At 40.7% G+C, this 17,422-nt stretch overlaps 1 protein-coding gene across 7 annotated transcripts in view; it reads left to right on the forward strand.

Annotated features, from left to right (window-relative positions):
• Positions 1–4,777: 4,777 nt before the first annotated feature.
• Positions 4,778–17,422, forward strand: part of LOC129778964 (serine/threonine-protein phosphatase 2A 56 kDa regulatory subunit epsilon isoform) — a 96,884-nt gene continuing 84,239 nt past the window's right edge. Inside the window, exons 1-2 of one of the 7 annotated variants that reach the window (XM_055786279.1) lie at positions 4,778–5,131; positions 5,195–5,601. The gene's annotated coding sequence lies outside the window, so the exon portion shown is untranslated. Of the gene's footprint in view, positions 5,132–5,194; positions 5,602–12,811; positions 13,352–17,422 lie in introns of those variants that run through there. The other 6 variants (XM_055786351.1, XM_055786203.1, XM_055786733.1 and 3 more) reach the window with 6 other exon arrangements.

Here is a 17,422-nt window from a genome sequence, read left to right on the forward strand (position 1 = left end):
AGATGTTCTTGTGTATCGGCTGTTTTTTTTTTATAGAGGTGAGGAACGCTCTTCCAGCCTTATCTGGGAAGGGATAACCCAGACGTCGAGTGGGGATCGCACCCACAAAAACCAAGCCCTCTACTCGTAGCCTCATTCCCCCCGGGACCACATCTAGGCGACTACTTCAGGGGGCGGCTGTGCTCATGCACTTCACGAGATTTCAACGCTAACTAGCGTTGATCCTTCCCTTTTTCTCTATACATCTCATTTACGTTTCCGTTGTACTCCGCCACGCACATCCGCAGCACAGGCTTCCTTTTACCCGTCGAGACGTGTACCGATTAGGAATTGCCCTCCAACTTGACGCGCAACCCGTCACAGTCACCCTCGCGGGGTTTCTCACCTGTCGAGACGTGAACCGATTAGGAAGCGCCCTCCATCTTGACGCGCGCCCCGTCACAGCCACCCTCGCAGGATTTCTCTTCCCAACGGAGCGCCGATTAGACAGTGCCCTCCAACATAACGCGCACTCCGTCACAGCAACTCTCGTGGGGGTACCCACCGATTTGATGATGCTCTCCTAGGCTCTCGCTCCGCCGAAACGACCCTCGCAATGTTCCTCTCTCAATCCACCAACAGGCATTGCCAGCATTTTCTTGACCCTGCTCTCCAGATTCCGCTTATCCGTCGAGACGTGTACCGATTAGGAATTGCCCTCCAGCTTGACGCGCAACCCGTCACAGCCACCCTCGCAGGATTTCTCTCCCAACGGAGCGCCGATTAGGCAGTGCCCTCCAACATAACGCGCACTCCGTCACAACGACTCTCGTGGGGTACTACACTTTGCAACAGCCCTCGCATTTGTTCCTCTTCTATGGTCAGGGGTTATTATTACGCTGGTCGGCCCTCCACTTCCGCTGTAGCTCGGACATGATGTGTATGATTACACTGTTCACAGCGTTCCAGGTGCCCTCGTCGCGACACTTCCGCTGTAGCTCGGACATGATGTGTATGATTACACTGTTCACAGCGTTCCAGGTGCCCTCGTCGCGACACATTTTCTCTACTATGTTCCCGGCATGAAGGGCAGGCAGCCCCTCGCGTCTTGCGGTGAACCTGGGACACACAAATACCACGTGTTCTGGTGTTTCCTCCACATCTTCACACTCCGGACAGAGTGGCGACGTTGCGTGCCCGAACCGGTGCAAATATTGCCTGAAGCAGCCATGTCCAGACAGGAACTGTGTCAGATGAAAATTCACCTCCCCGTGCTTCCTGTTCAGCCAGGTCGATAGTACCGGTATGAGCCCATACGTCCACCTGCCTTTCTCCGCCGTGTCCCATTCCTGCTGCCACTTCAAGAGTGATTCTACTCTCGCTGTTTTCCGGATACCCCTGATTTCCTTTCGTCTGTAGCACTCTCTGTCTTCCGCCAGAGTGATGCCAATAGGGATCATGCCGGCGATAACGCAGACTGCCTCCAACGAGATCGTCCTATACGCGCTCGCAACTCTCATCGCCATGAGCCGAAACGTACGGTCCAGTTTTCTACGATTCCGGTGGGTTTCGAGAGCCGCCGACCAGGCTGGTGCTCCGTACCGCAGTATGGACGAGGATACAGCAGCCAGGAGACGCCTTTTGCTACTGCAAGGTCCTGCGTTATTCGGCATTATTCTCGCTATCGCGCTAATGGACTTCTCTGCTTTCTCGCAGACGTAGTCGACGTGGTTGTTGAAATTCAGCCGGTCGTCGATCATAACTCCCAAGTATTTCAACCTACGCTTAGAAGTTATCACGTGTTCCCCGACTGTGATTTCCGCTCGCTGCACGGCTTTGCAGTTACTCACCAACAATACTTCCGTTTTATTATGAGCAATCTGCAGTTTCGCTGCTTGCATCCAGTTCTCTACTGAGACGATGGACTCGATTGCAAGCATCTTCACCTCTTCGAGTGTCTCGCCTGCCACTGTGAGAGCGATATCATCCGCGAAGCCCACGATCTCCACGCCTTTGGGAAGCTTCAGATTCAGTACTCTGTTATACATTACGTTCCAGAGCGTTGGGCCCAGGATAGAGCCTTGTGGTACTCCGGCCGTTATATTCAACGTTGTCTGCCCCGTGCTCGTCTCGTAGACTAGGACGCGGTTCTGGAAGTAGCTTCCTAGAATTCTGCACAGGTACCCAGGAACCTTCATACGGTGTAGGGACTCGGCAATGGCTTCCCAGCTAGCGCTGTTGAAAGCATTCCTCACGTCGATCGTTACTATAGCACAATGTCGGTCGCCCCTCCGCTTTTGCTGTGACGCCTTCTCTGCCTTTTCAACCACTGTCCGGATAGCATCAACGGTGGACCTGCCTTTCCGGAATCCAAACTGCATCTTTGACAGACCATGGTCACTCTCCGTACATTTCGTCAGTCTGTTGAGGATAATCCTTTCCAAGAGTTTCCCAAGAGTATCCAGCAGGCATATAGGCCTATAGGATGTTGGTACCCCCGGGGGCTTTCCTGGTTTTGGCAGCAACACTAACTTTTGGATCTTCCATTTCTTAGGAAAGTGACCATCATCCAAGCATTTCTGTAGCACTATCCTGAAAATGTCCGGGAACGCCTGAATCGCCGTTTTCAAGGCCGCGTTGGGGATTCCGTCGGGGCCGGGCGCTTTGTTTACCTGCAGTCTCTTCGCCACTGCTACCAGTTCTTCACTGGAAACTTGAGAACGTTCGGTAGCTATTTCGGCGTACGGTGTCGGTGGCCATATCGTAGGATCATGCATCGGAAATAAACCCTCCACAATGACCTTCAGCTTCTCGGGACACGATTCGACGGGCGTCACGTGTGTATCGGCTGTATGCGAAGCATTCGGTACTATGGTCATGTATTGCGAAAGAGTCACGATTTTCAAGTTGTTTTTTGAATTACAATGGAGTTGAGCGCCGTTGTTTTGCACGAATCAACGAGAAAAGATTCTCCGGACATTCTTGGACGAGTTGTTATGGATATCATTATTATATTATAGATATGGGTATTTAAAAGACTTATTGTATCCTTTATCCTTTTTGAGATTGCCTTACTGAAAATATGCAAAATCATTAAATTCGCGCCAATCAAATGTTACGATTCATAAAAACAGAAATTTAACCCTCCTATACTCGCGTGCAAAATCATAACACGTATACTCGCGCTCGGTGTCACAGACCGAAAATTAAACTTCTTTGTAATGTTGTCTTTGTGTATTTTTCAGGCTTTATTGGCATTTATTTGAAGAAGAGGGTATGATTGAATGAAAAAACTCCTAAAAATATGTTTTCTTTGTCTTTATTATGTTTTAATAGTCATATAATTCAGCCTCATCAAAACAGAGTAATTTTTGATACTCCAACACAAATAACGAAATTCGAATTTTTCACTGTTGTTAATTAAAATTGAGTAACTGAATATAATTCGTGGAAGTATAAAGAGCTAAAAAATAACATAAAAACGTATTAATCGATTGTGGTTTCACTGGAGTAAGAATCGGAACATAGCATAACTGCATGATGGAAGTAAACATATTTTTTACATTTCATGCAGTTGTTACGTGTTTTTCGGATATTTTATCGAAGAGAAGAATGTATAACGACCTTATAGATAACTACCAGATGATTAAGGTTCTGGAATATAAAGTTTGCATATTTCTTATATTCTTTGTCTCTTAATTCTTGGTAAACTAAGAATTAATGCCTTTTTTTAGATGGGACATAAAAAGATTATATAAAAGGATTTCTAAGAACTTCCTTTTCTTTTTCTTGTTTTCTTGTAGATTTTGTCCATTATAAAAAAAAATATCCCCGAAACTGTAACTGTTAAAAATTACTATAAGCCACCGATTAGTTTATAGTTTACTGTTTACAATTCTTCCACAAGTGAAAAGGTTTCACAAGTGTGTATATGTATGACCATTATATTTAGCGAATAAATATACGAAAGTCAAACATTCAAATTTTGTTTTTGAACGTAAGAATCTAACGACGAATAGTTAATATATGGATCCATTCAATCCAGTTACAGAAGGAACTGAAATCAAATAAGAATAGTCCGGTCATTATCTTATGCATTATATTCAATAAATATTCCACGCCACTATCATTAATTTATACCTTTCATTCAACAATATTCTAGAATATGAAAAAGGGCACTTGTCCAAAAAAGTTACTCCTATACTCGCGTCGGTGTGTCAGACCGATAGTGTTAAAAAAGTGGCACACGTACCCTTTGTACCAACACATGCGATATGCTAAACGATGACGAACGACGAATAACGAAGCTAGAAAGAATCGCAAAGTCGTAGTGTTGATATTTTCTGAGAAATGAACAAATTATTGATTTCCCGGTTTGACTGACCAATGCGTGAGTATAGGAGTGTTAAAAAATCCGAAATTTTATAATATTTGGCAACTCTGGCATCTTTATGTCATGGCTTCGTTTTTGTACGACGAAGAAGAGTAAGAAGCCAGTTGTCTCATCTTGTCTTAGGTTCTACCCAAACAGGATTGAATGTCACAATTTGTTGATTATTTCAATATGAATATTCGCTGAAAGACTCTATCCGTGATGAGCAAGTAGATGGATTGATTGGCTTTAGAAAGAGGAAATTTCTTGACAATTTCTCTCATGCTCGCAATTTTCTTGCATTAATTCTTCCCATCTGTCACTCATACCAACCGCGCCGAATCAAACACCCGAGCGAGAAAAGAAAGAAAAACCACTGATCCGCTTTCCGAAACGCTCCCGCACACAAAACGTCGTTCGCTACTCGATGAATATCTGCGCGAAGGAACGCTTCGGAAAGGGTGAAACCACACGACGGCAACGACGGTGGCGAGACCGGAGTGAAGTGTAAAGGAAGAGCTGCAGCAGCGATATCTCCCTTTCGGGCGAACGAAAATAGCAAAAAAAAAACCTATCGCGTTTAGTTTTGGAACAAAAAAGGGTCGAATCTTGCTACGTGCCAGCATCGCGGCCGATTGTGTCGGGGCTTTGCTTTGCTGCCTTTTGGTCAACTTCCCGGAGGAAAAACGGCGATCGAAACGTACCATCAGCCCGTGCGGATTGAATGGATTTTAGAAAATCGTGAGTGAGTGTGTGAAGAAAGTCATCCTCGGTCAAAGGGTACCCCGTCTGCTGTCGAGACAGAGGGTGCATTTTGTGAAACGAAAATCCATTCCTTTTCAGAATTGTGTATTTTACGGTGAAAATTTTACGTTTGAGCTTTTTGTTCGACTCGAGAAAAAAGTAGGAGCGGAAGGTGTGACGGAAAAAACGGGGCGAAGGCAACGACAACTTCGCGGAGGAACGGAGAAAAAGTGGAGCTGACTACTTAACAATCGGGAAGGCTGCTGCCAGAAAGAAGAAAACAGCTCTTGAAATCGCGAGAGGCTTTTTTTCGTTTTTTTTTTCTTTCCTCCGCTGGGTGAAATAAATTGAAACTGCAGATTTCTCAACGACAGCGGCGGCGGCGGTGGTGGTTTCCGGCAGTGTCCGGAAGTGTGTATGTGTGTTCCTTTTTAGTGTTTTGTTATCCGAGGAAATAGTTTGAAAATAGGTGAAGCTTGAAGGTTTTGCTTCGACATCATTCCACGGTGAGTCTCGCGATTTCGACGACAAAAGTTTGTGAACGAAGGAGGTTGCCTTGTGTGTGGTGAAAGTGGAAGAAAATTATTTGAGGGCACTCTTTGCTTTTGGTTTTTACTCGGGAAAATATATTTATCGATACATATAATTTTCTGTGTGGTGTGTCTGTCGTCGTTTGTCATAAATTTACACACTCGGTTAGCTAACGGAGAACCGATGCGATGAAACTACTTGGAGCAAATGCCAACACAATGAAGAATAGTCTCCCGGATTACACAACTTATTTCGTCCAGAAAGTGGATGAAGTAGAAGAAACTGCATGATTCTCCGTACGCTAGAGAAAAAGGAGTGACGGATTGTCGGTGCAAAAAACCATAGGGTATGTAGATATATCTTGCACTATTTGTACACCGCACGAATACTGTTACAATTCACGATAATAATATGAACAACCTGTCTGCTATCGATACACTAACACACTGAGCAAGCGAAACCAAATTTGGATTGTCAGCAAGAATTGGATGTCTGCTCGAGCAATTGACGGATGAGTTGAATTACAACGAATTTGGGAAATAGTTGAGGAACATTGAATAGAGGATGACATCATGCAGTGACGACATTTTCTTGTGTTTTCTGTATACTCATTCTAGCATATCAAACAAGTTATGACAATCGATTCAAAACCGATTATTTTGAGAAGTTCATCTGTGAGAGAATTTCCAATCATTTATCAGCAGCAGCAGCATTGCATACGCCGTGAGCGACTGAGTGAGCCGCTGCGAGCTGTCAACAAAACGTCACTCACGTGAGAAATTTCGCCGCAACCAATGTCATCATCATGAACAGCAGCAGACATCCAACCAACAACAACAACAATAATCAGTTACAAGCAGCAACAACTGGAATACAAACTATTGACCGACCGTACGGAGCTTACGCAAACTCTACACACTCTATTTCTATGGTACACTCACTCACACTTCCTCACTTACGGGAGACAGATGTGCGCGAGAGTGGTGTACCTTGATGATGATGGCTTGCCGATGACAACAGATAAGAGTTCTGTTTCGGTCTGTCCGCCATTTTGATTTTTATTGACATATTTATGGCGATTTTAATTGGATTATTTCCTTCAACCGTTCGATTCGAACCGATGATAGGAAAATGCGGTACGATTTGGTTATTTTTTGTTGTTGTTATTGGTTTATTGACGTTTGTAAAGTTTCATTCCAAATCGTATTTGTCTTTCGTGTGTTCGTTTTGAATATACGATACGCAAAGAGCAAAATAGAGAGACCAGATGAGAGCGAATGCTATATTTGTTGCGAATGATAGGGTTCACAATATGTTTCATATTCTAAGTTCCGGTAGAGGATTGACGTTTTTAATTTATTTTTTTTATTAATCTGAAAACATTTTAACATTCTGATATGTATTTTGAATTATGAATTATTTTTATAATGAAATATTTAATGAATTACATGGAATTTTCTCATCTGAATGCTCTATTTCAATAATAATCAATTTTCAATATATTTACTAAACATCGAAAACACAGTCAAAGCTCTCTATAACGACATTCTTTATAGCGACAAATCCCTCTATAACAACATGTCCAAAGGTCCCTTCAAAATCACATAGAAATTGTTTTCTTTATTGCGACATTTCTCTATAACGACACATTATCGCTTCTATTTACTGAAACATAACATTTTCTATTGCGACAATTTTCAATTTCACTCCACTCATAGCCTGTGTGTCAATGTCAGTGCCTGCGAACATAAATAGTCTATGTTGTGTATTATAAGGTTTAATCAACTGTGAACATCTATTCACGTCCAACAGATTTAAATTTTCGGATACTTAAAAAAAACAGAAATTCAAACAATAAAATGTAGGGAAAGCGTTTTGAAACAAATTAATCGAAGCATTGTTGTGCAGGAATCCCGTCCTGCAATACATTTAAAAACATGTATTGTTTGTCCAATTGTTATATGGATAAAGCTTTTGATATCAAATCCAGGCAATAACTTGAAGTATCGTCACTTCGAAAACATTCACTGCCCAAAATGAGTTGAAATACACGAAACTCTTCAACGCTAAAAATAAATTAGACATAATCCAATGGTTCGAAAAGGGTACTAAAAAGACAACATTGTCTAATGAATTCAATGTGCCGCACAATGCGAATTCATTCATCAGCACAAAAATCGAAAGTCTTGAAAAGGGTAAGAATATTGGCTTCAATGATGTCAATTGGTATATTTGGTCTGCGGATGAGATGAGAATAAATCATTTATTAGATCAGTACCTGACGGAGCATTCAACAATGAAACTATAAGCTCACCCTCTCAAAACCAGCAAGCAGATGCCAGATTATTCCAGATTATCTATGCTGGTTTATTAAAAAAAAATTAATTGACAATTTACTTTTTTTTAATCTAGAAAAAAAATTGTATCCGACGAATGAGCTGAATTTTATATTCATTGTTTAATGTTTAATGCTTCAAGATGGTTAGACATCAATTGTTTTTGTTTCTAATATAATTTGATTGTTTTGCGTGAGCCTAGGCGTTTCTCTCCTTATAGCGACATTTCTCTATAACGACGGTTCCTTGCGATGTCACTATAAAGAGCTTTCACTGTACTCCAAAACTCATTGTAGGGCACAATTTTTGTTCAAGATATTTCTGCCATTACTCTATAACATAGAATACAGGAAGGACCCGATTATATACAGTCTCCGATTCCTTTTCACTTTATATAATCGAGTATGGTTATTATGCAAAGAAAGAAATGGAAAAACTCCTAATCACATCACTCACTACAGTGAATCCTGATTCTTAGCTCCCCACACTACCAATTATCCCTTCCTTGATAACCGCAAGGGAACCACGCTATAGAGGCCCTTCTGGCCTTTGGGTGGAGAATATTATACTAACATTCCTTACCTTCCCCTGGTGACTGTAAGAACGTGGCTGGCGTCCTTATTGACTGTTTAAAGCTCGAATCACCGAAACTTGAACAATGAGAATGATTTGCCACTATGCGTTATTCGGTGTGTTCTTTGTGCAATTGCGCTGGTTCGAGTCAATCACGTAGAGCAACTACGAAGTGTACAGTGTACCCAAACGGAAGCTCAAGCTCATCCCATTAAAGTCAGAAAACATCTTTCTCACATGAAAAAAAAATTATCCAGAATCTCTCAGGAGGTGATAGACTATCATATTTGATGAAAAAAAAATCTTTCTACTCATATGAAAACGACAGAGTTATAGAACTTTTGATTTTCGGGCTCTGTTTGCCTCAAACTGGCTGGTAGATTTAAGTAACGTTTTGAAATAAAAAAACTTAAAAGTTAGTGGTTTTTCAGTTGTTTTTATTAATTTTATTCCAAAAATACATAATGTACTGTACTTGATTGTTTCTATCAATTAAATTAAAGTCCTCCAACCGCTCTACAATTTGTTCTTTGACATCCAACTGTTATCTTTTTGACGTAGAACTACATCTTTCAGGAAGGGTGCCAAATCAGAAAACAGGTCACGTTTTTATGAAATAAAGTTAACGTTAATAACATTTTTCACTGTGAACAAATTCTCATGATTTGCATACCAAACGAATCGGAAATTCTGTAAGATTTGTTTGATACGCTATACATTACAATTCGCTAATCTCTAAACGGTTTAAATTCATGAAAACTGGAAGAACTTTCTTTTTTCGCATACATTTGTTCTGCCGATTTGTGTGCTAACCCTACCCGTATTTCGAATGCTTATAACTCGAACATTTCTCAACAGATCGGAAAGATGTTTGCATCAAGTGATAGGAAATATTTCTGCGCATCTATCACAATTAACGAATTGTTATTTCTCATGAGATGAACAATACATGCAATTTTTGGTGTTGAGTATTTTTGTACTCGTTTTGTACTGAGAAGGAAAAATTGTCATTTCATACTAGAGGTGAACGCGGTTCGAGAACTACGTAAACATGAGATTTGCAATAATTTCAGAGGGAAATGTAAAATACAATGATCGTTTGGCAATTTTTCCGTTCAAACATTTTGGTAGTCTTAGGTATCATATCAAACGTAAAAGGACGTACATCAAATTTATTTGTAACGAAGAACATAATCTATTACAACAATTCTAAAATAATATTCGAAGTGATAAACAAGTGGATTCCATAATATAATTTCGTAGTTCTACGTCGAAAATATGCGGTCGTGTAGTAAATACAACCCCTTACAATTTTTTAATTTCGCTACAATATCATTTTAAACAATTGGCGTTGCTTAACGTGACGTTACGTGTACGTGACATTGAAGTTGTATGTGAATCGAATGTATGCACGTTTGTACACCTATACCGGTGAGGTTCCTTTGTATGATGGAGTGAACGTGAACAAGACAGCAAACGTCGGCAGGTTCTCTAGTATTCTCTATGCCATTTATTTTGCGCCGCGAGTGACGTGAGATAACAAAGTTTCTTGCTTTATTCTAGAAGTGACCTTACTTTTTGGTTTCTATTTGATACCCAAGTCGATAATATGACGGCGTGGACGGTGAAGCTTAACGCTTGGACGGCGAAAATCCATAATTACGGAACAAGACTGAACCAATAGCTTTAAAGAATAATGTTCGCTGACAATTTGAGAAAAAAATTATGGGTTAGATAGGGACCGCATAAAAAAGATTCCTCCAAGAAAATAACTCAAATTCTCGCCGTTTACCGTTATATTACTTTTTGTTTTACTGATGAACGTTGGTACACGTTGCCTTCTCGGTTGCGCATCGTTGCGTGTGTGTATAAAATTCGCTGTGCGTTTTTTCTGCATGTCGGAATTGTTGCTATTATAAATCATTCTCATTAGAGTGTCATGTCATGTACGCCATATTACATGGGATGGGAGAATGGGATTCTTGTAGGAAATACAGTATACAAACATGCTCTTTTCGCACTATCAGTTGCGAATAAATTACAATCTACGCTTCGAAATAAATCTAATTTGCGCAAGCGTAAAATAGTTTTACGCTTTGAATCGTCGAGGCTCAGCTACAAGAAAACGTGGAACGTAGACATCAAGAAATATTAGATCGAAGAATCAAATCACACGTTATATTATTTTTTACTTTATTAAGTTGTCTACTAATTTGTATTGATGAGAAAATCAACTCTTTGCTTCTTTCAATAAGCTCCTACTTACACGTAAAGGTAAACAAAACAAAGCATGAGACTAGTAATTGGTTGACATGTGCGATTAAATGCAAATAAAAAATGGAAAAAAATGGCTGATAAATTCATTCATCAAATATATTCTTTTTCATATACAGCAAAAATAGGTTTGACTGTATACATAAAGTTTTATCCTAAAACTATTCGATTTCGAGATATAGTAAATTTTATATGTCACAAAAAAAATATTGCATTAAATATAATTTGAACGGTGTATAATCGCCGATTTTCGATTTTGAACTCCAATTTCCTTCACCTCCCCTTGGGTGATTTTACGATTTTCAAAAAACTCAAACTTCAACCTCTTTGCGCTACTCTCTCTTAAGTCCGATTGACGACTAAACTGAAGAAGTATAAAATCTCAAGCAAGGAAGGAAGGCAAACTTTCAGTATCGTTGTGTATTCAAAGCAATGAATATCGCTTGTTCTTCCTTGTTTTGCGTCATCACATATCTTCGTTTCGGATTGAGCTGTGGACGCGACCAAATTATTCACTCGCTGATGTCTCTGGCATTGCAATCATTGCATCAAACTGACGCCATTTCATTAAGGTACTGAGCTACACAATTGTGTGGGGAATCATCAAGCTAGGCTATTGTCAGCTCACCAAGAAAATAAATGTTCCGAAATTTTGTCGGTGATTTAGTTTCGCATGACGGTAGGAAAACTCTCTCCCTAAAGGATGACAGATAAGCTAATCTAGACTGGCAATATTAATAGAAAGGGCTTCTGAGCGCAAAACGGAGATAAGTGTGTATATATATAGTTTCTTCAAGCCATCGATATATGAATATTTGTGTGCATCTTCGCTACGCTGAAACCCCATTTGTATCTGCTCTCGTGCGCATTGGCCCTGTAACGATGCAACAATCGCCTAATTTTTTTATGCTATGATTGACGATTGTTTGGTGTTGCAAATTATGCAGTCGTAATGATAAATATAAAGAAGGAGGCGAGATAGCGGGAGGGAAATATTTACGCTGGGGTATTGGTAATGAATCTCTGCTGAGGCAAATATTCAGCCTTTTCCCAAACAGTTAACATTGTTTATTTTCACTCATCATAAAAGCTTCGTTGGTGCCTTTGACATTGCATCAATGCATTGAACTGACACTATGGTGAAGCAGGTGGTCAGGTTGTGCACCAAAAAATTATTTGGGGAATACCAAGTTATTCAATAAGTTATATTGAGTTATTAATTTATTTGGGCTCGCGTGCCAGTCGCAAAACTGCTTTCAACGAGGATTGCATTTGCGCTAATCTTGATCATAATGAAGCAGTGCTACTCTTTCCGAGGTTGTTTATATTAACAGATAGAGTTTATTTTGTTTATTTAGTCATCAAGAAAGTGAATATCGTTCTGGAATTTTGTATGTGATTTGATTTCGCTTGCCAGTAGCAAAACTTTCTCCACTAAGGATGACAGCTGCGCTTATCTCGAGCATATATTGTTCTGCCATCACAATAATGAATCATCAAACAATTATCGTCAAATAATTCTACAATAAAAAAAAACATTTCAGGGCGACTAAACTGGTAGAATGGTTATTTCAAAGTTTTCGTAGCATTATAAAATAATATCCGTAGTTATAAACAAGCGACTTGAGTTAAACTACAGCGTAGTTCTACGTCAACAATGCGGTCGTGTCTTGAACACAACCTCCTATAATTTTTTTTAGCTTTTTGAAATTCGAGACGACCATTTTCATTGGGACCCTAACGTTTATTAATGCGATGACATGAATAATATTACGTTGCGAATAGGAAATTGTACATTATACCCGAATTTCGATGGCTTACTAAATGTTTTTTAAGTCACATTGGACATTATTTATTTATCGCCAACATGACATTATTGCAAACCCTATTCCCAGTAGCAATACAGAGAGAATTGCACTCGCGATGAGAGAGCAACCATACCACTAAGAATCGGTGAGACTGAGTGCCTCTGAGTGGCCCTAGCCTTTTTTATTGTCTAGCAGCGAAAAAGGACGGTCTTTTTCTCGGTCGGTCGGTCGAACGGTCAAATCCGGATTTTGTGGAGTGAAAATTACTGCTGGAGACACCGGATTAGCAGCTGATTCTCGTCGGTCCGATGAACGGGGAATTCGAACTCGTCTGCTAGATGGAATTGGGGGTAAATGTGTATCGCGTTTGAATGTTTTGCGGCCGAAATGCATTAGAAGATTCCGTGGGGGAACGTGGCCGAGTTTTAGACGTAGATTGCGCTGCTGGCTATTTCACCTGTAATATCTCGCAGCAGTGGCAATAGAAGGATACAGTCACCGTTCCGTTCCCACGGTCATGATGGAGGACTGAGAAGCTAAAAATCGTAGCCAAAGTGGACGAGAGTGGTGAAAAAGATTCCCATTTTGAAACCCTCTGACCAGTAGTGATGCAATTGTGAATAATTTTTGACGTTTCGGGAGTGCTTCCCACAGGGAAGGAAGAAAATGAGTGTAGGGAAGATACGACGGGAAAAGTTATATTTAATTACTTGAGCTGTGCAGTATTTATCGGGGTGAGTAGAGGCTTTTTGGTCGGTAGATTAACATTTATCGAACTTTTTCCTCTGTCTCGCCATAATGTGTATGAATATCTCGCATCTGTCAAAGTCCCTTGGTTATATCGAGTTTCGTCGGGCCTCTTCGGGCATTCAGCTTAAGGAAAAAAGCTAGCAGCACTCTCGGCATGTTTTTCAGAGTGTATGTGTAATCCGTGGTTGAAATTGACAGCTCTCCACACGGCTACACGCACACACTTGCATGACAACCGTGCAAGGATGCTCAGATGTGAGTGGCGACTTTTTGTAGACTTTGCGACTAGCAGCGCATGTGAAGGTATTCGTGAGAGAGCACTCACTCGATCTCGGAAGAATGGTGTGATGAGTGCTGAGTTTGCTATGACAGCGTTTATAGTAAACATTGATCTTTCGTACTGTTTTCTTTTTTTTTTACCGATGGTTTTTATGCAAGTCTTTACTAATGACACTAATTTCTCAAAACGTCGAAAAGAGCCTTTTTGTATGAATGAGTAGTAATGCAATGTAACCATACCGGGAATTCTTATTGGGAATGATAGATAAGATACGTTGGTTGGAAATGGGAAAAGTCTTTTATATTTGTTTTTTTTATAGATGACTACTCAAAGTACATTTCGACAGACTCCATTGGCCGTAGTCTAAAACCGTAGCGGCAACGATAAATCTTCAGCCCGCGTTTATACACACACGTGACATTGAAAAAAAGTTCCCATTCGGCAAACCACTGGGGGAGACCACGGAGCGACGGCAGAGACGCCAATGCCAGCATCTGGGGCAAAGAACAGCAAGGCACTTGATTCATGTACGATTTATTCGAACACAGGCCACCACCACCACCCAGTGGCTGGTTCTATTCACTAATGTTCACAAATCGCACGGAGTCCGAAACCTAGAGTGCGAGGAGCGCACAGACAGCGGTGTGGGCTGCCGCGCGCAGTCCGTTTTTTGTTCTGGGTGTGGCGATCCGCCGGCGACTCTAGCCAAATTACATGTAGGTCTGTGTTGTCTGGCCACTTCGAGAGTGGAAGCAAAATTGACTCTAAGTAGCGATCGGAAGCGCGCTTAGAAATCGTTGTTTTAGTCCGTGTTGGTTAACGCAAAACCAATCCTCTGTGCTGTGGTCAGTTGTTTTGGGTGTGAATTGGATTATTTTTAAAATCGTTGTAACGAGGGGAAAAAAATGTTGACATCGTACACGGCTCTGGCGTGACTTGTTTCGCCGCGAACCGTTCACCGGTCACTGTTACTTAACGTATCGTTAGCCTTGACAGATGCTAAGGATGTTTCCGAGGTCGAGCAACAAGATGTATGTTACGATTGTGTAAAATGCTTCTTTGATTCTTCAGTTTTCAATTTTGCCCATTCGATTTGGCCCCGTTTGTTGTGGGAAAATGAATGGAAAAACCTTCTCTCTATCCCTTTCCCGTTCGTTTTGGTAGTTCTATTATTCATGCGCAGCGCTGTTGACAGATGTTAATGATCTCAATTAATTCACACGCCGCACGCGGTTTAACTCTGTGGTCGTGCGTCTCCCCATCGCCTTTTTTTCGGTGTGTGCATCATCACTTGGCGGAGAACGAGAGCGGAAGGTCATCGGGCTAATTGTTTTAAATAACAATTACCTTGTCATGATGGCGGCTGCTGTGGATTGAACAGATAGAGCTTCTCCAACAACGACGCGTATGATGATGTGCTTCGACCGATGAACATCACACGCCTTTCGTTGCATTAAGTAGCAGGTTGGTCCGATCCGCGGACGGGATGTTGTTGCTGCTGCGCGGCTGCCGCGGTGTTATCATTCTGATTGATTACATACATTTTTGCGTTTGTTCAAACTGACCTGGTTTCGATGCATTTGCGCGCGGAATTAAATTACTGAATTTAATTACTACCTGTTTGGAGAGGGAACAATGGTTGGGACTAATTATGCCCCGCCAGTGGGATCGGGGATTCTATTTTAGGAAGTATGAGAACAATGCGTTCGGTGCATAGCATCATGCGTCGGAGCGAAAATCGACGTTTGTCACGGGATCGATAGCCGCCTGTTAGAAGATATACACAAAAAAAATTAGCAGCTAATGAGTCTACAATTACACGTTTCGATCAACACCAGGGGCCCCATTCCCGTGCACACTTCACAGTGAAAACGAAATGAAGTATATCCGTGAAGACAACGGTACAGTGTCGACATCTGGATACGAAATTTGTTTTCCACTAAACATCATCTATATATATAAAAATCTCGTGTCACGGTGTTTGTTACCGAACTCCTCCGAAACGGCTCGACCGATTTTGATGAAATTATACTCAACATACTTGGTAGGTATGAGAATAGGTTGTAAACTATATATGATACCGGTAGGATACCGATTACTGTATATTTACCGTATATATACCAATTAGGGCGACACTATGCGAAAAAATATTTTTTTCTGCATGAATTGTAATTTTTTTTGTATTTATTTAAATTTGGTTTCAGAAAAAAACATAAAAACACAAATTTTCATCCTTTTAACCCCATCTCATTTTCTTTATTTTTTATTTCGCGATTTTAAATGAAATGCGATAAACACAATATCCAAATAAAAAACAGGAAGTGGGTTATATCCATGGTATAACTGCAATGGTGACGTAGGACTATCGTTGATTCAGTGATCATTTGTTTGAAGTTGAATCTGAATCCATTCTGAATGAATGACCAAATGGATATTTGAGGCACTTCGAAAACGAGAGCTCTTTCGCTTGCATGTTATTTTCAATGCCAAGCGGAACTGTCAGATTATTTTGCAGCAGCGATATCTTTCCGGATTTTTCTCGAAGTCCACCACCAGTGGTTAATGTTAACTCGATAACCACCTGTTAATTGCACATGATTGAAAAACCACAAAATCAATTGTATTTGGTCGCAGTATTATATGGATAGAAAACGTTAAAATAAACTCTTTCGCTTGAATGTAATTTTCAATTCCCAAGGGATCTGGCAGATTATTTTTCAGCAACGATAATATCTTTCCGGAATCTTCTCGATGCTGGATGGCGACCAAACAAAAATAGTTCCGCGCGTGTATGTGTGTGTGGTGGCTGCTCCGATGTCTCAATCGGAACCGTTTTTCGGTGCTGGTACTCTCGGTACTCTCTTGGTCAGCTTCTTTTCTTCTCCTGCCTCCTGCCTCCTGGCTTTTCTGCCCTCCCTCACAGTTCCAAACAAACTGCATGTCTTTCAGGTCAGGCCAGGCTAGGTAATGAATCCCTCGATCCCTTGATTCCTCGCCGAAAAAGAATAATTTTCAGAAGCTTTCCTGTTAATTGCGATCAATTGAAAAATCACAATACCAAATGTATTTGGTTGCATTGTTATATGGATAGAAAACATTAGAATTAACTCTTTCTCATCAATGTAATTTTAAATTCCCAGGGGAACTGACAGAGTATTTTTCAGCAACGATTAGTTCTTTCCTGATTTTCCTCGATACTCGAAGCCCACCAGTGGTTAATGCTAACTCAATAACCACCAATAAGCACTTAATTGAAAAATATTTGGTCGCAGTGTTACATGGATAGAAAACATTAAAATGAACTCTTTCGCATGAATGTATTTTTCAGTTCTCAGGGGAACTGGCAGATTATTTTTCATCAACGATTGCATCTTTCCTGAAATTTCTCGATGCTGAATGGCATCCAAACGAAAATAGTTCCGCGCGTGTATGTGTGTGTGTTGGCTGCTCCGATGTTTCAAGCGGAACCGTTTGTGGCATCACTCTCCTCCTGATGGATTCCCTTTCGGCCTAAGGTGCGACGATAAACGAAGAGCTTCACCACAACAGCGACAACATGCCCCAATCACTGTTCAATTATAACTGAGTGAATTTCCGAGTGGCGCTCGCTTATATACCGATTGGTGATTTCAATAGCCTGTTTTGAAAGCAATTTTAAGACTATTGAAACAAGTTTTTGGATCAAAAAGTAACAAGTATATAATGCGTAGACATTTTATCTTTCGAATGAAGTGTTTATCATGCCATTTCGTTCAGCTGTTTAGGTGCTATTAAC

Source organism: Toxorhynchites rutilus, chromosome 1 (assembly GCF_029784135.1).
Source record: "Toxorhynchites rutilus septentrionalis strain SRP chromosome 1, ASM2978413v1, whole genome shotgun sequence".
Classification (NCBI taxonomy): Eukaryota; Metazoa; Arthropoda; class Insecta; order Diptera; family Culicidae; genus Toxorhynchites; species Toxorhynchites rutilus.